Below are 25,736 nucleotides of genomic sequence, written 5' to 3' on the forward strand. Positions count from 1 at the left end.
AACTATGAGATGTCTGAGATCTTGCCCCATTTGCAAGCTAATGAGTTAGACAGTCACTGGTTTATGGAGGCTGGCAAAAGACATGAGACCCCTGGGTCAGAGACAAAGGGCTTTATGACTCAGGGCACAACAAGCAGCATGAGCTTCAGCATGTTTGCGTCTGTTTCTCTTGCTCCCAAGTCCCATGGGGGTGGTGTGAATGGGCCCTGATGGACACCTGCAGATGCAGTGAGCTTCTTTGTAGTGGACAAACCCTGAGCTTAGGGAACCTGAATCTTTTATAACAGGAAGTAAGCCTGTCTGCCATTTGCCCCAGATGGAGACGCTTTGTCTCCCAAGGCCATCCGAAATACACACATCCTTGAAAAGATAATGCAGAACACAGGGCAGTTAGTGCCTCACTCTCAAGATGTACAGAAATGTGAGAACACTGTGGGGAATTGTCTACCAATATAGAGCAGCTTTATTCATGAGCCCCAAACTGCAAACAGCCCAGGGGTCCATCAACAGGAGAGTGGATATATTCATGCAAAGGACTAGACTCACCAATAAAAGGAACCTACCGACATGTGCAGCAAGGATGCGCCTCAGAAATATTACTCTGACTGAAACAAGTCAGACACAAGAGTACATACTGTATGATCCATATATATGAAATTCTAGAACAGACAAAGTTAACACATGGTGGAAAAAATCAGAACAGTTATTGCCTGGCAATGGGGAGAGGGGTCAGGGCTTGACTGGGAAGGGGGCATGAGAGACCTTTTCTGGAGTGATGGTTCTGGGTAGAGACTCATCAAATGTCAAATTTTACTTAACGTTTATATAAAATTTTCACCAAAATATTGTAAATAATATAGAACTCCAGTTAATGATATGCACATTGAAGTATTTTGAGTGAAATATGATGATTTACTTTAAAATAAATCAAAAATAGGATTGTTAACGGGTGGATAGAAGGATGTTGTTGTTAGCTGCCACTGAGTTGATTCTGACTCATGGCGACCCCGCGTGTTTCAGGGTAAACCTGTGGCTCCATAGAGTTTTCAAGGCTGTAACCTTTCAGAAGCAGGTCACCAGGACTGTCTTCTGAGGCACCTCTGGGTGCCTGAACTGCCTACCTTTCAGCTAGTAGTCAAGCATATAACCATTTGTGCCACCAGGACTCCAGACAGAGGGAGGGAGGGAGGGATAGGTAGGTAGGTAGACAGATAGATAGGGATAGGGAGACAGATAGATATGTGATAAAGCACGTATCACATAGAAGCTAGGAGATTGGTATATAGGTGCCTACTGTACAGTTCTCTCAATTTTTCTGTATGTTCAAAAAATATTACAAAAAAAATTGGGGAAAAAGTCATATATCATGTGTCCTTTTAGAAGGGTCCCAGAAACTGCCACATGATACTTAAACTTCAATCATATTGGTCTGAATCTAGTCACATGGCCATACCCAGCTGAAAGGGAGTTTGGGAAATGTAGTCTTTGCTCTAGTTGACCTTGGATCCTGGTAAAAAATCTAATCCTAAGAAAGGAGAGAGCAGATATTGAGGATCAACCAGCAGCCCCTGCCATTGCACATGACTTTGGGAAAGGTGCCCCTTCCTTTGGGCACATGGGCCCAGGCCCTGGGCACAGGTTGGTGAATGGAGCATGGGCTGGACCCAGCCCTCGCTTGCACCTAGGCCAGGTGTCCTTGAGAAGGATATGACCAGCACAACATACACAGTGACCCTGCCTGCATGGGTCTGGGACAAGAAGGAAGATCCCAGGCAGAAGAGGGAGCGTGGGGGCACTTTGGGCAGAGGGAGAAGAAAAGGGAAAGGGAAACATTGTATCCAGAGCACAGTTAGTAGTTGGAATGGCTGCAGTCGAGGCACATGGTGGAACATGGCAAGAGTAGGCTGGAGGGCAAGGGGGACAGATCAACGAGAGCTTGGAATGGCCAAAAGGACATCCTTGGGTGTCATCCTGTTGGCACTGGGGACCCACTAGAAGGTTTTAACCAGGGCACTACTTTGGTCAGAGTTGTATGTTAGAAGATCTCTGTGGTGGGTCTCTTTGGAGTATGAACCGGAAAGAGCAAAAATGAAGGTACTATGATCAGGTAGGAAGCTGTTGCAATAATCCAGAAATGACTGTTGAGAGCCTGAACCAAAATGGAACCCTGAAAATGGAAAGGAAGGAAGTGGGAGGAGAAGCATCAAGGAGTAAGAATGGGCAGGCTTAGTGAGTGCACGGCCAGGGGTGAGCGGCGAGGGAGGAAAAAAGTCAGCGTCGCTCAGGTAGCTGACTGATGACTGTGTTCATCATGGAGAGGGGGTCTTTTGGGCAAAGGTTTGCAGCCCCTCCCCTGGTAGCCCCTATCCTCATAAACTCCTACAGCATCAGCCACATGGTGGACAGCATCCTCAACTTTTCCAGGTGGTGCAGCGATTTTGTTAAAATAGCACACCTGATCTTTCTGCCTGGTCCTGAGCACTCCCTGGCCCCTTGCCCCTCTCCCCACCACTTCTAGGCAGTTACCTGTTGCCCAATTGCCCAAACAATTTTTTCTTGAACTCACTGTACTGGATTATCCAATTATCCAATTTCTATCTCTGTGCCCTATCGCCACAGATTGACAACCTTACAGAAACCTCTCTGGCTTTTGGACCATGGCTCCCTGGACTACTTTCAACTATCTGCTACTCTAGTTTGGGGTCAACTTGGGTAAAAACCAAAAAACCAACCCATCATTATTGAGCCAATTCCGACTCATAGCAACTCTACAGGACAGAGTAGAACTGTCCCATAAGGTTTCCAAGGAGTGGCTAGTGGGTTCAAATTCCGACTTTTGGTTAGCAGCCAAACACTTAACCGCTGGCACTACTACATTGGGGTGGGTGCCCAGGTCATAGGACCATGTCTGTCCTTGGTCATAGCTGATTAGCCTAGGATGGGGCCACCTGAGTTCTGGGATTTTTAAAACTAATTCAAAGAAGAAATTCCATTCCCCTTTAGCGGTGCTACTAGGAGATGAAGGGGGAAGACCCAGCTGTCTGTCAGGGCCTGGAATCTAGCAGCCCCAAGACTCAGCCACATTCCTGCCCTTCCTGAGGGTATAGGAGATATTCCAGTACCCTTCAAAAATTCCTCCTTGGGGCCTTAGCTAATATAAGCTGGGTTTCTGTCACTTGCAGCCACAGAATCCTGAATGATACTCCCAAACTGTTGATGCGGAGGGGGTTCTCTGCATGGATTCCAGCATGACTTCAGCACCCAGTGGGGCTTGGAGTGGTCAGGTCACTAAGTCAGTCTCTCCTGTGGTGTGTGGGATGGTCTGGGCCTGGGAACAGTGATCTCAAGAATGACGTCAACAGCTTTCTATGGCTCCAACCAGGAAGGCAGGGAATTTTGAACAGGACTTGAGCCCCACACAGACCTGGGCTTGAATACCGTGGCTGGCACTCATTACCTGTGCAAACTCAGAGAAGCTGCTTCATCCTTTGGGTCTCCACTTCCTCATCTGTAGAGTGAGAATGATGCTCTCCACCTAAGAGGGTTATTAAAAGGAACAAATGGGATGGTGGAAGTGAAGTGTGCACACAGGACCTGGCCCATATCGAGGGCTCTATGAATGGTAACTACTCATTATCATCATCATTGTTGTCATTATTATCCTAGCCCTGTGGTCTTTCTACTGCACAGATATATCTTGTTTGCTGCGTCTCTCGCTCCCAAACACACATGCTCGTGTTTCTGATCCTGCCACTCCCTTTCTCAGCCAGAGTGGGGTGGCCCTGCCCTCTCTAGGGAGCTAGTCCCCCACCATTAAGCAAGTCAACCATAGGACTGTCACAAAAGTGCCAGGCACCTTTGGTTACATGTGTAGCACAAACAGGGATCGTACATGTATGATATGCACAGCTGACTGACAACGTGACAGTTTACCGTCCACCCCAGATTATGCCGCTCTCGGCAACTGCTTCCGTTTTCAAAAACTCATCTCTTGCCTCCAAACAGGTTTCAGAAACATTAAAAAATAATGTTTACTTTAGCATCAGAATGGAGGCTGGAGGCTGGACTTGAGTCTGTCTGATTCTTTTGTCTACTCGTATCCCTTCCCCATTTTTCCTTAAAGGGGCCACCTGTCCCCCAACCTCAGTACAAGTAGAGATGTCCCTATCCCCAGGAGCTGACACATGACCAGGATGGGCCAGTCAGAGCACTGCCCCCACCAGCCATGGGGATTGGTCAGAGATGGACATGAGGCCCAGTCCCAGGACTATGGTTGAATCCACTGGGAAAGAGACGCCCTCTTCCCATTAGAGCTCTCAGGACACTGGGACAGTCTGCCTGAAGCAGGGTGGAAAGCACTCTGGAAACTCTCCTGTTTCATGAGCCAATAAACACCCTTTTCTGTAAATAAATAAATAAATAAAATTTTTATTTTATTTTTTTAGTGTGAGTTGGATTTTGTCATTCATAACTGAAAAGGTCCTTATCATAGCCACAGTTCCCACCAGCCAGGTGGTAGGCAACTTCCAGCGTTGCCAGAATGCCAATGACAAGAGACCTTTTTCACAGACCTATGAATCTCAAAAAAGGACAGCGCTCTGTTTAAGTCAGACTATTTGGCTGCTGTGCAGACATCATCTGTTATAACTCTACAATGACATTGCAAGGAATGAGGAAACCGATGCCCAAAGACGCTCAGGGCTTGTCCAAGGACACACAGCACAGCTGGGATTTGAACACAGGCAGGTTATTCCCAGTTATCCTGGAGGCCCCTCTCCCTGACGTGGAGTATAATTATAACTCCAGCTTGATGTGCATGGGTGTCTTTACGAAGGCTCATTTCGCTAGCTGTATTTACACTGCAAATATATATACAACGGATCCTCGTTATTCACAAAATCTGTATTTGTGAATTCACCTACTCGCTGTAATCAATTTGCTTTCACAATCATTCACAGACCCATGCAGAGAGGCAGAAAATCTGAGCTGCCCATCATTCACATTCCCAGATGAGGTTTAACAAGGTAACACTCTGTCTTCTTGTTTCAGCTGTCACGCTGTAAACAAGTGTCATTTTTTAGGCCTATTTACTGCCACTTTTTTTTTTCTTTCGCATTTTTGTTCTTCCTGTTGGCAATTTTGCTGTTTAAAATGACCCCCAAGCATAGTGCTCGAGTGCAGTCTAGTGCTCCTAAGTGCAGGAAGACTGTGATGTGCCTTTTGGAGAAAACACATGTGTTAGATAAGCTTCATTTCAGTATGAATTACAATTGCTGCTGTTGGTCATGAATTTGATGTTAATGAATCAATAATATATATTAAATAAGACGTCTTTAAGGAGAAACATACATAAAACAAGGTTACATATTGAAGGGGTGATGAAAATGTTGTGACCAGAGGCTTGCAGGAGCCTAACCTCGTATTTCCCCTAGGAGCAATGGCTCGGTTTTTGCTAATTCCGTGATTGTAGCCACTGTATAGAACATAACTACCACAAATAACAAGAATTGATTTACGATAAGTTTACATATAAATATACAAACATTAAAAGTATATATTGTATAGTAAATTTATTTGTGCAAACATAGTATGCAGTGATCTCTATCATACACACACACACAAACTTGGGAACCGAGAAGAGCGGAAACGAAGAGAGAATCTGCATCTCCTCCCCAACAGCTGGAGGCTGAATTTGCAATCCTTACACGTCTTTTCAGTGGCAGCCGCCCCTGTAAAGCTCACCTGTTCCTCCCCAGCAAACCAGCCCACATAAAAGTACAAGCAAAGCAGCGTTTGTGCCCCTCCGTCTAAAGCACCAGGTCTCAGCGGGAAAGGAGGGGCTGCTTTCAGGCTGCACTTGCTGCTGCGTCTCGCACCCCCAAACACACATGCTCGTGTTTCTGATCCTGCCACTCCCTTTCTCAGCCAGAGTGGGGTGGCCCTGCCCTCTCTAGGGAGCTAGTCCCCCACCATTAAGCAAGTCAACCATAGGACTGTCACAAAAGTGCCAGGCATCTTTGGTTACATGTGTAGCACAAACGGGGATCGTACACGTATGATATGCACAGCTGACTGACAACGTGACAGCTTACTGTCCACCCCAGATTATGCCGCTCTCAGCGACTGCTTCCGTTTTCAAAAACTCATCTCTTGCCTCCAAACAGGTTTCAGAAACATTAAAAAATAAATAAACAAATAAAAGTTCAGTTCTTACAGATTCTGCTATAGGAGTGACTACCCATAGTGCTAACTGCTCTTGCCCCAAAGGCTTTGGACCTGGGAATGAATGATACCCTGGCTCTCAGGGGCTGGGAGGAGCTCCAGGCACTGGGTTGTATTCTAAAGCCCCCAAAGCTCACAGATCAAGATCTTCGTATAAGTTTTCTGTTAACTCATTTGCTGGTAAACCTGACCCAAACTGCTGAGATGATTATAAAAAAATTATAGTCTTTATTTATTCCACTTTTGGGACAAGTTAAAAGTTTTGCTAGAGAAATTTTAGTGTATCTGATTACAGCAGTGGTTCTCAACTAGGGGGTGATTTTGCCCTGCACCCCTGGTGACATTTGACAACGTCTGAAGACATTTGTGCATGTCACATCCTCCCCAGTAACCACAAGGGGAGACGCCTCCCTTCCTCTCCATTTCTATTGACCCACTCAAACCATGCTCTGTCCCCGACATCCTGCTGAAACCTCCCGAGGAAGGTCACCTGTGACCTCCAAGTTGCCAAATCCGAGGGTCAGAGGTTATTTGTCAGGTTACATCTCCACTACCTTCTTGGCACATTCAACACAGCCCAACACTTCTTGGAACAAATTCTCCCTCTGGGTTTCCCTCCTACTTTCTGGCTACCCCTGCCTAGTCTCTGTTGCTGGCTTCACTTACCTTCCACCTCTGAATGCTGGAGTGTTGGGGGTGCTCAGTCCTGGGCCTCCTCACTGGCTCTCTCTGCTCTGACACACATGGACACCGTGGGAGCTGACTTGAAGGCAACTGTTTTTTTTTGGTTTTGTTTTTTAATATATATACCATAGTGCTCCAATGAGGGCCAGGCCAGGATTTATGTGGATGTCTTCACCTGTCTGCCTCAGTTTCTTCAGCTATACAATGGGAATAACAGGACCTATCACTTGGTTTAATTCTGAGAATTAAAAGCAGTAATGAAGTAAAGCTCTTGGCCTCAGTCAAAGCTCAATACCGTAATTCTGGGTCATGAGCCTGTCAATTCCAATCTGAAGCACTTAACGAGCATAACTCTCTCGGGCAGTGCAGCCCACCTCCCAATTATGTGATAAGTAATAATACCAGTTACCAGTTGTTACAATAATAGAACTATAATTACCAACTAGGAATCGTGGCCCAGGGAGGGGCCTGTGGCCCGAAGGCGCACAGCCACTGGGCGACGGGTCAGAGCCGACCCCAGCCTCCATCGCGGCCCTGCTCCGCGGACGCACCCGCCCGGCCGGGCGCCGGAGACCCCGCACGAGGACGGCCGGGGGCGCGCCTGGCCCCGCGGGGCGGCTTTGTGCGCCGCCTGATTTCCATTTCCCCAGATCAACACGCGGCGGGGGCCGCGACCTCGCTGCATAGCAAATGTCTCGGCTCCCCGCCCCGCGTGGGGCCCCGCGAATGAGATGATTTACTCCTGTTTTGCATATTAATTGACTTAAATGCCACCCGTTCTGGGAACAATTAAGAGGCCCGCTGGCGCCCCGGGGCCGCGGGGCTGGCGGACACTGGGAACGCACCGCGGCGGCGAAGTGGCGGGCGCCCCCTCGGGGCCGCGGGGGGCGCGGGGCGCGGCCGCCCCACCTCCCCAGCCGCGGGCACAAAGCGGCCTTTGTGCGGGGCCGGGCATTTCCATGCAGACAAAACCCGGCGACCTAGGCCCGAGCCCTGCCTTCCCCGGCCGCGCGCGTTCTTACTTCCTACGCTGCCACAAAGGCGCCCCTGAGCGCCCCTGAGACGCCTGTGTCTCTGCCTGCGTGCCCAGCCCCGAAAGGTGGGTTGTCATTCGATCCTCACTTCCCACTTCTCAGCTGAGCTTGACTGTTTGGTGGGTGACAGGTGGAATCTGCCTTCTCCGCTGGGCAGCGGCCGCGCCTTTGCCATGTGGCTATGTCGCAAGCCGGGCAGCGGGCTCCGCATCTAAACCATTAATTTTCCAAGCACCCATTCCTCCCTTCACCAGCCAAGCCACAGAGTTGAGAGTGCCACAGCTACCAGCCTCCCCGGCTGACATGACAGCAGCTGAGCCTTGGCCCTGCAGCAATGTCGTCACCAGACCGTCTCCAAGCGCACAGTGCAAGGGGGCTCAAAGGCTGGAAGAAAGGGGGCTTCAAGAGAATTCGAGTTCTCCCAACATACCACCTGACCCCTTCCTTCACCAGTGTCTCCATCTCAAGTTACTGCACCACCATCCACCCCTCTGCTAGATCTGGAGACCAAACGGTCCTTGAGTCTTTTCTGTGACACCATAGTGCTTCACTCCACACAGCACCTTCCAAGTTTTGTGCGTTCTACCTCCAGTATGTTCAGGGACTTGCCTCTAGTCTCTAGCTCCACTGCCTCTGCCATCTCTCATCAAGACAAATGCCCCTAGGTACTCTCCTTGCTGCCACTCTGGTCCTGTGGTCCATTGCCCACGCAGGGGCCAGGTGTAAATACAATCCCATCACTGCACCCAGCCCCCTGCCCCTTCAAAAGTTCCCCTTTGCACTGGTAAATCTGCACGCCTTTCCTGACCCTGAGGCCCCAGGTGAAGCAGCCTTCTTGCTGACCTTCAGCCTCTACAAAAGATTTCAAACCTTTTTTAGGAGAGGATTGTTATTAGATGCTGTGGCGTCGGCTCCCGACTCGTGGGACCCCACAGACAATAGAATGAAACAATGCCTGGTTGTGTGTCATCCCCATGATCAGTTGCAGATGGGACTGTTGTGATCCATTTGGAAGTAGGTCCCCAGGCCTTTCTTCCTAGTCTGTCTTAGTTTGGAAGCTCTGCTGAAACCTATTCAGCATCTGTGGGGAAATGAGTTTTCTTTATGTGGCCTTTTGCTTGAAAGACCTTTCTCCTGAGTCCTGAGGAACTACCTTGGCCCCAGTTTTCTACCCCAGAGGGTCTGTGACTTATGTCAGGTTGACTGACATTTCCTGGGTCAGCTATAAACAACTTGGTTTGACACTTTTTGTCTGGTCCTGGGCTGCAGCCTGCCTTATCTGTGATTGGTATCCACTTTGCAGGAATTGGTCAATAAATTATGTAAGTTAGGTGTGTTGTAGCCTACTATGCAAATGAAGTACCTGTGGCTTACCAAGAGGGGATTGGTCAGTTTGTGCTCCCCACTCCAGCCGCCATGCCTTGAAATCAACAGTTTCGTAAGCAGCCAACTCCACAGAGATTTTTGAGAGAGATAAAAGCAGGAAAGAAGCAGCCAGGAAGAAGCAGAAAGAAGAGGGAAGAAGCAGAGCGAGAGAGAGAAGGCAAGGAATTCCCCAAAAGAGCTGTAACATGGCTTAAGGGCTGCAACACCAAAGACAGCAACAGGCCTAGAAGAGGCCCAGTGGCAGAGTCGATGGCGACAGACAGCAGGGCCAAGAGGAGGCCTGTCCTCAGGAGGCCTGCACGGGTGAGAGGAACTGAGAGAGCTGTCCTGCACTGAAGAAGGGAGACTTTGCCGCCTGCTTCCTGACCCTGAACTCGAGTTGTAGCCCATTGGTCCAGATCCGAAGTTGTACCCTGTTACCTCCTTAATGAAACACTTAAGTGTAAGTATGGTCTGTGAGTTCTGTGTGGCCATTGCAACAGATTATTAAACCCCGAAGAGAAGTAGAGAGTGCTGTGGGACTCACAGCTGATGTTAAAACTGGTAAAAAGGTTGGAAAGTGGAGGTGTGCCTGACCTCCTGCTCACAGAGATCAGCCTTGGGCTGATCTTGATTTGTGTTATCCTCCATGAAGTTAAACAGGTGGTTATAGTACTCCTGCCATTTGGCAGCATCACAGGAGGTGCAGTGGCCAGGAATCCAATGTGAGTTTCCTACATGGGAGGCAAGAATTCTGCCAGTGAACGACCAACACCTCTTTGTTGTTGTTAGGTGGTGTTGAGTCGGTTCCGACTCATAGTGACTGTCGTGGATTGAATTATGTCCCCCCAAAAATGTGTGTATCAACTTGGTTAGGCTGTGATTCCCAGCATTGTGTGGTTGTCCTCCATTTTGTGATTGTAATTTTATGTTGAGAGGATTAGGGTGGGATTGTAACACCACCCTTACTCAGGTCACCTCTCTGATCCAAAGTAAAGGGAGTTTCCCTGGGGTGTGGCCTGCACCACCTTTTATCTCTCAAGAGATAAAAGGAAAGGGAAGCAAGCAGAGAGTTGGGGACCTCATGCCACCAAGAAAGCAGCACCAGGAGCAGAGTGCATCCTTTGGACCCGGGGTTCCTGCACAAAGAAGCTCCTAGTATGGGAGAAGATTGATTAGAAGGCCGACAGGGAGAGAAAGCCTTCCTTTGGCACTGACACCCTGAATTTGGACTTGTAACCTACTGGACTGTGAGAAAATAAATTTCTCTTTTTTAATGCTATCAACTTGTGGTATTTCTGTTATGGCAGCACTAGGGGACTAAGACAGGGACCATATAGGACAGAGTAGAACTGCCGCATAGATCTGCCAACCTTTTCGTTAGCAGCCGAGCTCTTAGCCATTGCACCACCAGGGCTCCCCAGTACCTCTTAGGAAAAGATATTTAAGATGAAACCTGAAGAGTGAGTGGGAACCAGCCAGCTAATGAGTCAGGGAAACAGCGCTTTAGGCAAGGACCCTGAGGCAGGTGTTAGGAATGGGCAGAACAGAGGGCAGTGGCTCAGGGGCTTCCACACGGGAATCGGGCCCCAGGCTGCTGCCAGACTTTTAGACATTGCAGGGAAGACTAAAATCCAGATCTTTATGTAAAATCTTCCAGTTTTAAAATATTGGCTCAAAAACTAAAATGTTTTAATGCTGGTAGAATCAAACAAATTACTTCATGGACCAAATCTAGTCCAATGGTTGTGATTGGCAGCCTCTGGTATAGCGTCTAGTACAGAACCTGGCACTCTTCAAGCCATTATTCAGTCCATGATCAATAAGTATTTATTGGGCTGCTTGCTGTCGCCAGGCATTGAGCTACAGTAGCAGCTCAACAGATGATTGTTCCCATATTCCGGGTCTTGTTCTGGCTCTTTAAGGATTTTATGACTTCATTTAAACCTTTGATCCCTGTGGAATTTATTTTAGTGCAATGAGCGAAGATCTAAGTTAATTTCTTTTTACAGGTGGGTAGTCATTTGTCCCAGTATCAAACATGGATAAATTCTCTTTTGCTGTACCAACTTCATCATGTAAAACCAAAAACCAAACCTGTTGCTGTCGAGTTGATTCCAACTCACAGTGACCCTAAAAAACAGAGTAGAGCTGCCTCCTAGGGTTTCCAAGGAGTGGCTGGTGGATTCACACTGCAGACTGTTTGATTAGCAGCCGAGCTCTTAACCACTGTGCCACCAGGGCTCCACTTGCCTATATGTATCGGGTGACTTCCCATAACTTCTAAATTGAGTGTCTACTCTTGCACTTGTACCAGTTTTAATTAATAATTTCAATATCTGGTAGGTTGATCTCTGCTACTTAGATTTCTTTTTCAAATTTTTCCCAGGTATTCATGTTTGTGCATTTTTCCATGTGACCTTTAGAATCAATTTTTCTCCACAAAAAAATTCCGTATTTTTATTATGATTGTATTGATGTATAGGTAACATTAGAGAGAATTGGTAATCTTATAATGTTGAGTCTTTTTATCCAAGAATGTGGAATAAGTTCACATTTGTTTTCCTCAGTAGTATTTAAGAAATTTCCTTCACGGTATTTTCCACATTTAAAAAAAAGTTTATTTCTAGGATGCTTTTAACTATTATATTTTATTTTAAATAACATCAGAGAAAATGAAAAGAACCTAGAAGCTTTCAGAATGAAGAAGTCACATAACGAGGATCAAGAATCAGAATGGCGTTGGACTTCTTAATATCAACCCAGAACACCAAATGCCAACAAAAAACTGCCTTCAGAATTCTGGAGGAAGATGATTTCCATCTGAGATTTATACATTCAGCCAAACCGTCAATCAGTTACCCAAAACTGAGCTCCCGCATGCAGCTTCCAAAGGAGCTACTGGCATGTATATTACAGCAAAATGAGAGAGCAAACCAAGAAAGAAGATGACTTAGGATTTAAGAAACAGGGAACCAAAACAGGAGCGAGGCAAAGCGAATTTCTAAGATAATGGTGAAGAGAAATTTAAGGACTACTTGTTTATAGATAGCCAGTAGAGCAGCTGGTCCAGGTAGGACAGGAGGACAAAGAGTTCCAAGAAAAAAATAGAACCGATAGGTTGCCAGATATGTTTGAACATATTGCTAGAAGTTTTAGAACTTTGTTGGCATATTTATGGGACAAATTATTGAAGTTATGGCAAAAGCTAATCAAATGAAAAATAGGTAATTACTAACTCCAGGGAAAATAAAAAGCCGTACAAGAGAGCAATTATTACAATATAGCACCTTGTTTATTGTGAATAACATATATGTAGACATGAGAATGTAACCACTACCCGTTTGTTGGTTTGTCATACTGTGGTGGCTTGTATGTTGCTATGATGCTGGAAGTTATGCCACCAGTATTTCAAATATCAGCAGGGCCACTCTTGGGGTCAGGTTTCAGTGGTGCTTCCAGACTAAGACAGACTGGGAAGAAGGACCTGGAGGTCTACTTCTGAAAAAATTGCCCAGTGGAAACCTGATAAATTGCCGGAAGAAGAGTCCTTCAGGTTGGAAGGCATTCAAAATATGACTGGGCGAGAGCTGCCTCCTCAAAGTGGAGTTGACCTTAATGATGTGGGTGGAGTAAAGCTTTTGGGACCTTCACTTGCTGATGTGGTACAACTCAAAATGAGAAGAAAGAGCGGCAAACATCCATTAATAATCACAATGTGGCATGAACAAAGTATGAATCAAGGAAAATTGGAAGCTATCAAAGAAGAAAACAAATGCTTGAAGATCGATATCCAAGGCATTAGTGAGCCAAAATGGACTGATATTGGCTATTTTGAATCAGAAAATCATATGGTCTACAATGCTGGGAATGACAAACTGAAGAGGAACAGTGAAGCATTCATTGTCAAAAAGAACATTTCAAGATCTACCCTGAAATATGACATTGTCAGTTATAGGATAATATCCATACACCTACAAGGAAGACTAGCTAATACAACTATTATTCAAATTTATGTGACAACTATTAATGCCAAAGATGAGGAAATTGAAGATTTTTATCAACTTCTGCAGTCTGAAATTGATCAAACATGCAATCAAGATGCATTGATAATTACTGGTCATTAGCATGTGAAAGTTGAAAGCAAACAAGAAGCATCAGTAGTTGGAAAATACGGCCTTGGTGACAGAAATGACACAGGAGATTACATGATAGAACTTTGTAAGACCAAAGACTTATTCAGGGGAAATACCTTTCGTCAACAACATAAATAGCAACAATACATGTGGACTTTGCTAGATGAAATACACAGGAATAAAGTCGACTACATCTGTGGAAAGAGATGATGGAGAAGTCAATATCATCAGTCAGAACAAGACCAGGGCCCAACTCCAGAACAGACCATCAACTGCTCATATGCAAGTTCAAGTAGAAGCTGAAGAAAATTAAAACAAGTCCGCAAGAGCCAAAGTACAATCTTTAGTATATCCCATATTTATTTGGAGACCATCTCAAGAACAAAACTGAGACATTGAACACTAATGGTCCAAGACCAGACAAGTTGTTGGATAACATCGAGGATATCATACTTGAAGAAAGCAAAAAGATCATTAAAAAGACAGGAAAGAAAAAAAAAAAGATGAAAATGGATGTCAGAAGAGACTCTGAAACTTGTTCTTGAATGTAGAGTAGCTAAAGCAAATGGAAGAAATGAAGTCAAAGAACTGAACAGAAGATTTCAAAGGGCAGCTCAAGAAGACAAAGTAAAGTATTATAATGAAATGTGCAAAGACCTGGAGTTACAAAACCGAAAGAGAAAAACATGCTCAGCATTTCTCAGCTGAAAGAACTGAAGAAAAAATTCAAGCTTTGAGTTGCAATGTCGAAGGATTCTATGGGTAAAATATGGAACAACCAAGGGAGCCTCAAAATATGATGGAAGAAGTACACAGAGTACTGTACCAAAAAAAAATTGGTTGATGTTCAACCACTTCAGGAGGTAGCATATGATCAAGAACCAATGGTACTGAAGGAAGAATTCCAAGCTGCACTGAAGGCACTGGCGGAAGAAAAAAAAAAAAAGGTTCCAGGAATTGATGGAATACCAATTGAGATGTGTCAACAAATGGATGCATCGCTGGAAGGACTCACTTGTCTATGCCAAGAATGTTGGAAGACAGATACTTGGCCAACCAACTAGAAGAGATCCATATTTGTGCCCATTCCGAAGAAAGGTGATCCAAAAGAATGCAGAAATTATCAAACAATATGAGTAACATCACATGCAAGTAAAATTTTGCTGAAGATAACTCAAAAATGGTTGCAGCAATACATCATCAGGGAACTGCCAGAAATTCAAGCTGGATTCAGAAGAGGACGTGGAACCCGTGATATCATTGCTGATGTCACATGGACCTTGGCTGAAAGCAGATAATACCAGAAATATGTTTGCCTGTGTCTTATTGACTATGCAAAGGCATATGACTGTGTGGCTCATAACAAATTATGGAAAACATTTCGAAGAATGGCAATTCCAGAACACTTAATTGCGCTCAAGCAGAACTTCTACACAGACCAAGAGGCAGTTGTTTGAACAGGATAAGGGGATGCTGTGTGGTTTAAAATCTGGAAAACTGTGTGTCAGGGTTGCGTCCTTTCACCATACTTGTTCGATCTGTATACTGAGCAAATAATTCAAGAAGCTGGACTATACGAAGACGAATGCAGCCTCAGAATTGGAGGAAGACACATTAACAACCCATGAAATGAAGATGATACAACCTTGCTTGCTGAAAGCGAAGATGACTTAAAGCGCTTACTGATAAAGTTAAAAGACTACACACAGCCTCCAGTATGGATTACACTTTACCATAAAGAAAACAAAAATCCTGAAAACTGGACCTGTAAACATCATGATAAACAGAGAAAATACTGAACTGCTCACGGATTTTATTTTATTTGGATCCACAGGCAACGCCCATGGAAGCAGCAGTCAAGAAATCAAAGGATGTATTGCATGAGACAAATCTGCTGGAAAAGACACTTTACAGTGTTAAAAAGCAAAAATGTCACCTTGAGGACTAAGGTGTGCCTGACCCAAACCTTGGTATTTTCAGTCACCTCATATGTGAAAGTCAGACAGTGAATAAGGAAGACCAAAGAAAAATTGATACCTTTGAACTATGATTTTGGGAAAGAATACTGAATACATCATGGACTGCCAGAAGAAATAAATCTGTCTTGGAAGTACAGTCAGAATGCTTCTCGGAAGTGAGGATGGCGAGACTTCCTCTCACATACTTTGGACATGTTATCAGGAGACCAGTTCCTGGAGAAGGACATCATGCTTGGTAGAGAGTCAACGAAAAAGAGGAAGGCCCTCAACGAGATGGACTGACACAGTGGGTGCAACAATGGGCTTAAGCATAACAACAATCGTTAAGCGTAAGGATGGTGCAGGACTGGGCAGTGTTTCATTTTGTAGCACATAGGGTTGCCAAGAGTATATATATGTATACGTGTATATACATATATATTTTTTTCTTAATAATCTTATGAAATGTTGCTCCATCTAACTCATATGCAACAATGGGCTCAAACATAGCAATGATTGTCAGGATGGTGCAGGACAGGGCAGTGTTTTATTCTGGTGTACATAGGGTCACTGTGAGTCAGAACCGACTCAATGGCACCTCAGCGGTGGTGGCTGACACATAGAAGCATTCAATAAAGAGCGTCTGCTATTATCATTTAGCATTGTTTCAATTTCACTCTGTCAATTCCTAAGTGATCAACCTTGGGCAACTCACTTAACTTCTCTGAGCCTCATCTTTAAAACTGGAATAAAATACCTCAAATCTAGGCAGAGAAAATGAATATAGACGACCTGGCACCTAATCTCTCTAAAACTCAGATTTCTCATCTGTAAAACAGGAAACCCTTTTTTGAGTTTAGTGAGAATTGAGTGAGATGACATTGGCAAAGTCTGTAACACCGTGCCAAGCACAAATTTATTTACTCAAAAAACTGGCTATGCTATGACCACCAAGCTTTTTAAATCATAAAAGTAATATACACTGACTGTCAAAAATTTGGAAAATGTAGAGAAGTATAAAAACAAAAATCACCAGGAACTTCAATATTTCCTGACGCTATTTTTTCCATCTATTTTATAGACTTATTATATCAATTAGTATAAGGTAGATCATGCTGCAGGAAAAACTATACACAAATCTCAGTGGTTTAACAGCACAAAGGTTTATTTCTGGCCCATACTCAGATCATGCGAGTCTGGGTGGCTCAGGACTGCTGTCCCTCCTGTGACGGGCTCAGTGAGGCTGGCCCCTTCCGTTTTATGGCCCCTCCAGATCAATGCACTCTTCCTTGGCTGCTGAGGCAGGAGAAGAGTGGGTTGGGGCGGGAGCACCAGCAATTAAACACCTGGAAGTGAGTCTGGCTGCTTCCCTCACATTTCATTAGCCCGACAAGTCACACGGCCACGCCAGATCTCCAGAGGGTGAGGAAGTGAAGCCTTCCAGGATGCCTGGAGGTCGAGGGGGGCCAGATGTGGGTGAGCAGCAGCGATGTCAACCACAGGCATTTCCAGACTTGAGATCCTATTGTATGTATAGATTTGTATGCTGATTTGACTCTGACCATTATGTCTCGAAATATTCTTTGAAAGCATGTGGTAAGTAGAAAACTGCAGATTTAATAAAAGATTTTAAGTTGCATGGTGATACCATTTCCCTCTTCTTCCTCTGCCTTTGCCAGCTTAGGAACTGTGCACAGGTGGTGGAGGTCCAGGCCCCTGATCTTAGCACGCCATTGCTCAGAAATGCCTCCTCTTCCCCCCTGGCCTCCATGGGACAAGCAGGTCCTGTCATTCCTTCTTGGGAGAGCTGGTGCAGTTCCGTGGTGTTGCTTCCTCCAGAAGTAACACGTTTAGAGGTGAGGCCAAGAGAGCCTGCTGAACAACTGCCGGGATTAACAACTCCACATGTGGGGTGCGGCTGCATGCGGCTCTGCTGGGGCCTCCTTGCGCAGACAGTCAGGCAGTGGTGTTAACGTGTGGTGTTAAAAGTGACACCAGAGTGGTGAAGGCGCCACTGTCAGCTGTTGCAAGAGATGACACCCAGGCCTGCAGAGTTGGGTGAGAGCTCAGGAGCAGCAGCCCCTCCTTGCTTGGGTCCCAGGATCCCAGGGACAGTGGGAAGGGGTCCAGGAGGGAGAGAGCTTGGCTGGCCTACTGAAGTAGGGCGTCTTGTCCAAGGCATGCAAAGTACAGGAAGCTGAGGCTGTGGGGATGGAAAGGGACATGTTGGATCCAGAGAAGCGAGGGAAGGGGCCGCGGAGTTAGGGATCCCGGCTCTTCCGAGGGCCGTCCAGTTGGATTTCCTTCAGCGAATGTTTGCTGGGTGTCTGCTGGGTGTCAGCAGAGAGAGCTGTTGTGATTTTCACAATAGAGGTCATCACCTACCTCTAAGGTTCACAAATCCAGTTGTGAATGTTTACTGACGCACTTGAAACAATTCAAGAGGAATACAAAGTGCTGTCTTTTCTGGTGCTGGGCTATGTGGGCAGATGGCCCGGATTTTAGAGGAGTTTGGAGGAGTGAGGAGGGAGAGTCTAGCTACCACCGTCCCATGGAAACCCAGAGAGGAAGGCAGTGTGGAGGAAACGAGCAAGGAAGGTAAGCAGGGGACGAGGGAATTACTTAATCTCCCACAGCCTGTGAACTGGGTGAGGCAGTCACCAGATGGAGAAAGTGAGACCCAGAGAGCCTAACCAATGCCCCTGGGGGCCAGAGCTGTAGCTAGAGCTAAGACTGTCCAAACTTAGTGTATTCTGCATGAAAATATGTGTGTTTGCCCTCACAGACCATATATGTTGGTGTAAAATGTGCCATGTGTCCAGCATTGCCTGGAGCTGGACCGAGGCTCCATGTAAAGTAGAGATCAAGAACATTAACGCCCTGGGGTGTGAAACAGAACAACTCGCCTCTAGCTTTACGGCTTACAAAACACTCTCCTGCTTATTATCTCATTTCCTCTTCACAACAACCCTGTGACAAACACATTGTTTTTTTCTACTTTACAATTCAGGAAACTGAGGCTTGGAGTGACAATGTACTGGGTTCGTACCGCTTCTTTAGGAGAAATATGAACCCAGGTTGGCTGATGCCACTCTCAGGCAGTCTTTTATCTGCTATATTGAGGGCAAACCAGATGTGAGTCAACTTGCTTGCCACTTGCAATTTCCTCTTCCAACCCAACCTGTCCTCCAAAAGCCCAGCCTGGAGCTGACTGGACCAGGAGTGGATTTAGACGGAGACACCCAGTGGCTGGCCAGCAGCCAATCAGAGGCTTCGCTTGATCAGGCCTAAGTCTACACAGAGAGGCCAGAGGTTGGGGAACTGAGTCAAAATATAAACAAACAAACAAAAGCAACCAGTTTCCCAATCCAGCAACCCCACTTCTAGGAATGTATCCTAGAGAAATAAGAGCTGTCACACGAAAGACATATGCACACCCATGTTCACTGCAGCATTGTTCACACTAGCAGAAGGATGAAACAACCTAAGTGCCCATCAACAGATGAATGAATGAACAAACTATGGTACATACACACAATGGAATACCACAAAACGATAAAGAACAACAATGAATCTATGACACGTCTCACAACATGGATGAATCTGGAGGGCATTATGCTGAGTGAAATAAGTCAATCACAAAAGGACCAATACTGTATAAGACTACTATTATAAAAACCCAAGAAATGGTCTACACACAGGGAAAAAAACAAAACACTCTTTGATGGCTACAAGAGAGTGGAGGGGTAGAAAGGAGAAACTACTAATTAGACAGTAGACAAGTGTTAACTTTGGTGAAGGATAATACAGTACACAATACTGGGCAAGTCAGCACAACTTGACTGAGGCAAAGTCACAGAAGTTCCTAGACACATCCAAACACCTTGAGGTACCGAGTTACTGGGGCTGAGGGCTGGGGGCTGTGGTCTCAGGGAGCAACTAGGTCAATTGGCATAACACAGTTCACAAAGAAAATGTTCTACATCCTCTTTTGGTGAGTAGCACTTGGGGTCTCAAAAGCTTTTGAGTATCTGAGATACATCTACTGGTCCTATCACGTTCAGAGCAAAGGAGGATGAACAAAACCAAAGACATAAGGAAAATATTAGCCAGAAGGACTAATGGACCACATGAACCCAGAAGAACTAGATGGTGCCCAGTTACCACCACTGACCACTCTGACAGGAATCACAATAGAGGATCCCAGACAGAGAGGGAGAAAAATATAGAACAAAATTCAAATTCACACACACACACAAAAAGACCAGATTTACTGGTCTGACAGAGATTGGAGAAGCCCCTGAGACCATGGCCTCTGGGCACCTTGCTAACTCAGAACTGAAGCCACTTCCGAATTCCACCTTTCAGCCAAAGATTAGACAGGCCTATAAAACAATAATCACATGTGAGGAACGTGCTTCTTAGTTTAATCAAGTATATGAGACCAAACGGGCAACACCTGCCCAAAGGCAAAGATGCCAAGGCAGGAAGGGACAGGAAAACCAGACAATGAATGGACTTGGAGAACCTCGAGTGGAAAGAGGAAGGCGAGAGCACTGACGCACTGTGGGGATTGCAACTGATGTCACAAAACAATTTGTGTATAAATTTTTGAACGAGAAACGAATTTGAGCTGTAAACTTTCACCTAAAGCACAATAAAATTAAGACAAAACAAAAAACAGTTTCCATCTAGTCATTTCTGACTCATGCAGGCCTTGTGTTCGTGCCAGAGTAGAACTGTGCTCCGCTGGATTTTCAGTGGCTGGTTTTATGGAGCAGATCACCAGGCCTTTATTCCAAGGTGCCTCTGGGTGGACTTGGACTTCCAGCCTTTCAGTTAATACCAAATTCCTTAACTCTATGCACCACCCAGGGACTCCCAGGGACTCTAGGCATGCTGGGGGCAGGAGGGATGTTAGTGTGAAGTCTGCAGATGCCTGTTTCTAAGGTCCCCAAAGTTGGCCTGATTTCTCCTTCACCCCCTCTCCCCCCAGTCCCTCCTTAAGGCCCTGGCATCTGTGAGCCCCTCAGCCCTAATCGCCTTCCCTTTCTCTCTCCAGGGTGAGTTGGGTTTCCTGTTCTGTGTAAGTCAGGTGCCCTAAGGCACCAAGGAGACCATCAGTGCAGAATCCTGGGAGTCTGCCTGCACTGCCGCAGGGTCATCAGCAGGGCATTGTTTTCCCTTTGTGATCACACCTTTCCAGGTGGAGCAAGGTGGCTGCCTACTGCACACACCCTCTGGAGGTGCAAGGGTAGGACCATTAGGCCTGGCTCCAGTCAATGAGGAGACGAGCAGCAAAAATTTCTAGGCACATACATGGCCTGCCCAGCACCTGGCCTCGAAGCCACCCTAACCCCATGTCCCCACTGCACTCAGCGTCTCAGTGTTTATATATATAGATTTAACTTTATTTTTGGTGAAAATACATGCAGCAAAACCCACTCCATTCCACAGTTCTAGACATAATGATCACTGACATTGGTTACATTCTTCGCATTGGTCAACAATCTCATTATTTTTGTTCTAGTTGTTTCACTTCCGTTTGCTCAATCTCCCTGCCCCCTAGCCTTCTCATTTATGCTTTAAAAGACATGTTGACCCTTTGGTCTTACAGAGAAAATTAAAAAACAAAAAGGAATACTGTAAGACACTGAACTTTATTCTTTGAGCTAAACAGTTACTTAGTTTCAAGGTGACTTCAGGGGATGGTTTCGACTCAAGTTTCGGAGAGCAACTCAGGGCCATAGTCTCGGGGATTCTTCTAGCCACTGGATTCTTTAAGAATTTAAAGTTCTAATGCATGTTTTTCTCCCTTTCAGAGCTCACCTGTTGTGTCCCTGATCAGAACATTCCACGGTGGTAACCAGGCACCATCTAATTCTTCGGGTCTCAAGGTGGAGGAGCCGTTGATGTGGACAATTCGTCCTGTAGTCTAGTTCCCTCTCTGATTCTTGGATTTCCTTCTTTCTCTTTTGTTCCAGATGAATAAAGACCAATAGCTGTATACTAGGTGGCTGCTCGTAAGCTTTTTTTTTTTTTTAAATTAACTTTTATTAAGCTTCAAGTGAACATTTACAATTCCAATCAGTCTGTCACATGTAAGTTTACATGTATCTTACTCCCTTCTCCCACTTGCTCTCCCCCTCTTGAGTCAGCCCTTTCAGTCTCTCCTTTCTTGACAATTTTGCCGTCTTCCCTCTCTCTCTATCTTCCCATCCCCCCTCCAGTCAAGAGTTGCCAACACACTCTCCAGTGTCCTGCTCGTAAGCTTTTAATGCCCTACACACTACTCACCACACTGGGAGGGAGCATACAAACTTTAAGAACTATATTATGCCAATTGACTGAATTGTCCAACAAGACCACGGCCCTAAGCCCCCAAACCAAGAGAACTAATCCCATGAAGTAATTGGTTAATATAGTGTCTTGGTCTTGAACTTCTTGTTTTAACAAGTCTTATAGCCTCATTCCAGTGTGTTCATCTGAGCAGTGTTTGCTGAATGTCTGTAATGTGTCAGGCCCTGTTCCCTCAGCTCACGTTCATTGTTTACTCCCAGCTTCAGACTTTGGGATCTGTTTTCCTGTTGGCCTTGCTGCTTGGCCATGAAAAGGGCCTCTCTTGGGCTGGAGCTTTGGCTTCCTAATCCCATGCACTTGGGACTCGTCCTCTGCCGTTGCAGCCCTTCCAGCTTGGGGTTTGGTGCCACCAGCGCTGTCCGCTGCATGGGCAGCTGAGTTTTGGCCCAGCTCTGTGTTGAACTTTGGGTATGTCCCAGCCTCGTTAGCATAACTTGGCCTTCTGCTAGATTGTTGTTTTTGTTGTGTGCTGTCACGTCCATTCCGACTCATGGTGACCTTATACGACAGAGAAGAACTGCCCTATAGGGTTTCCTAGGCTGTAATCTTTACAGGAGCGGGTTGCCAGGTCTTATCTCCTGTGGAGCTGCTGGTGGGTTTGAACTACCAACCTTTTGTTAGCAGCAGAGCTCTTAACCTTTGTGACACCACTGCCAGATTGGGTCATACAATTCAGGAGAACTAGGCATGGTCCTAGAAGCCTGAGGCCATTTTCACAGCCTACAGATATTCTCATCTCTCTGTTCTAACCACATTCCCATCTGTATCCTGCCCCTCCTTCAACCTATCTCCTCTCCTCCACCAATTAACCAAATTAGTGTGGTCTCCAAGTTGCCTCAATCCTCATCCCATCCCCTCAGCAGTCCTGGGTCCACCCCACAGAAGCTGCTTCTCCAAAACCGAACTGTCTCCAGCTCCCTGACCTCATCTTCCAACCTCACATGCCCTTCCCCTTCCCACATGGACCATTCGTTCCTTCCTTTTCCCCAGGTCTTGCTCTCTCAACCTCTGCGCCACTCCCGGATTCACCCCTTCCCTTGTTGTTGTTGTTAGCTGCCATTGAGTCGTCCCCCACTCATGGCGACCCCATGCACAAAGGATCTAAATGCTGCCCCATCCTGTGCCATCCGTATGATCAGTTATGAATCAGACGGTAGCAATCCATAGGGTTTTCATGGGCTGATTTTTGGAAGTAGGATGCCAGGCCTTTCCTTCTAGTCCATCTCAGGTTGGAAGCTCCACTGAAGCCTGTTCAGCGACATAGTGACACACGAGCCTCCAGTGACAGACGGTGGCGGCTGCACACAAGGTGCATTGGCCCGAATCACACCAGCTCTCCCACATGAAAGGAGAGACTCCTACCACTGGCCCCTCCCCCTGGCCACATTCTAATCTTCTCAGGAAGCACATCGCGACCCTCACTTTAGAGCTGAGAAAACTGAGGCTGACTACTGTCATGCAGCTGGGAAACGGTGGAGCAGACAGCTGTACAGAGTCCAGCTGCAGACCCAGCCCAGGCTTGCGCCCCGCTGCAGCCTGTTCAACCCACCTCTCCCAACCAGCCCAGCGACCAGCCATGGGTCAGACGACAGATGACATTCAAGCCCTCACCTTCGTTACACAGCAGCATATCACACGCACCTCCCTGCAGCCTTTTCCTCCCACTAGGCTACCTGTCTTGAAGATGTTTCTCTATCAAATTTGAACTAAAAACGTCACTTTCACCTCCATATTTCCGTCACCATGATAAATAAAGGTTGCTCATCTCCTCGTTTCTGTTCTGTGACTGACCTGTTGCTATTTGCTCAGCTTTTCTCCCAGGCTGTTGCCTTCCCTCTCACTGTAGGAGTGAGTGCTTTAGCATTTAAGGAAACTCACCTTTTGCCGTATGTGCTGCAAATACTGTTTTCCAGGGTTTTTTTTTTTTTTTATCATGTGATTTTAATATAACGCACAGTCAAATGTTCAATATTTATTTTTTGGCTCGGCATTGGCTCTCAACCCAACTGGCCTCCTGGAATAATCTGTGCTTTGGGACATGCTGTCTTCCCTCCGCCTGCCTCGAGCCATGTAGTGGGTACCATGCCCGGCTCCGCAGTGATCTGAAAGCCAGCCTTCCTGTTAATGTCACCTTCAGCTTCCTCAAAAACTCCATCTGAGCCTTGGCTCCTGAAGCCCAGGTGAGGAGACAAGAGGTGAACAAGCAGGTGGCCCTGCCTAGGGAGCAGCCAAGCCTCAAGGTCATTGTGGGTGGGAAAGAACTCTCCAGCAGCGAGTGAGGTAAGGCTGGGGAAGAGGGAGTGGAAGGAGTATACAGGGAGGTCTGAAGGAAGGGCTGTACAGGAGGAGAGCAGGGGGCGTGCCTGGCCAGAGGGACCAAAAGAACACAAGTGTGCAAGGGAATGACTTACGTGGAGGTCAAAAGGAAGCCTGCCTTGGCTGGAAAGGTTTCTTCAAGACACGGGGCGCGGGGGGCGGGGGCGGGGGGGGGCGAGGGCAGGCTGGGGACTCTGGAGCAATAATGGCCGGGTTGGCTGTAGGGTCCCGGCCCGGGAAGCCGGGGAGGGCTGGGTTCTTGGCGAGCTCGGCGGGTGCCCTAATTAAGCCATGGGTACATTTTTCAGCCCAACTGTCAACCGCACACACTGCAAGCCAGGAAAGAATATTCCCAAAGCGCCAACAGAAGGAAGTTCTTCATAAAAATGGAGCCCGAGGGCGTGAAGGGAAAACAAGCCCTGTTCACACGCAGGCAGCAGCATCCGCTTGGCACAGCCCCCGAGGAGGCGGAAACGCGCTGCGACGCCGGCCGCGTTGTGAACACCGCGCGCACAGATGTTGAGCCTCCTCGCTCTGGAGGCTCTTTTCCTGCCGAGCCCGGCCTGGTCTCTGGCCCGACAGCCCTCCTCCCCTCTTCGCAGGTCCTCTCAGAGGCCCGAGGGCAGGCTTCCCCTCCAGAGGGCGAACGTGCACAGAGCAGCGGGCCTGCCCTAGGCGCTCCCCTTGCCGAGGTCGCAGCCTTGCCTAAGGGATCTCAGAGCTCCAGGAGTTCTGAGCCCGAAGTCTCCAAACCTGTGTTTCTGTGGCTGTTTGACCTTGGGCTAGTCACTCCTCCTCTCACTGCTTCAACTTCATCTCCTGAAAACGGGGGTTAATGCAGTTACTCCTGGGTGGCCATTAGAATTAAAGGAGACAGTGTGTATTACTGGCTATAGGCATTGCCCCCACCACCCACCCTACGGGTTGTGGTACTGTGGTAGCTTGCCTGTTGCTGGGATGCTAGAAGCTATGCCATCAGTACTTCAAATACCAGCAGGGTCACCCACGAGGGGCAGCTTCAGTGGAGCTTCTAGACTACGACAGACTAGGAAGAAAGGCTGAAAATTAGCCAATGAAAACCTTATGGATCGCAACCAAATGTTGTCTGATATAGTGCTGGAAGATGAGCTCCCTAGGTTGGAAGGCACTCAAAATACAGGATGGCTGCAACAATGGACTTGAGCACACCAACAACCCTAAAGATGGTGTAGGACCAGATGTTTTCTTCTGTGGTACGCAGGGTCACCAGAGGTCAACAGCTACTAACAATAGCACAGGCATTGCTCAATAAAGGAGAGATTTGAGAGATGGGGAGCAGAAGAAAGGAATTTCTCCTTTTCCTGCTTTGGTGAGTTTGTCCCCGTCACCCGTCATCTATGTGCCCCGCAGAGGCTGCATGAGGACTCTCCAACAAGAGATCATCACATCCTACCCTCTGTCTAAAGCCCTCGGAGGCTCCGGTCACTCCTTACACAACTGTCAAGCTCCTGGTGGTGCAAAGCCCCTTCCGCTTCCTCAACCCCAGCTCCTGCTGCCTGGTCAAGCCCTCCTCCGCACCTCTGCAGGTGCTTTAGAGGGAGGGGACTGCCCGGCCAGGGAGCCAGAGCGCCCGCGTGGATCTCCACCTCACACTCTGAATAGCACCTGACCCTTCGCAGGCC

Source organism: Elephas maximus, chromosome 6, assembly GCF_024166365.1.
Source record: "Elephas maximus indicus isolate mEleMax1 chromosome 6, mEleMax1 primary haplotype, whole genome shotgun sequence".
Classification (NCBI taxonomy): Eukaryota; Metazoa; Chordata; class Mammalia; order Proboscidea; family Elephantidae; genus Elephas; species Elephas maximus.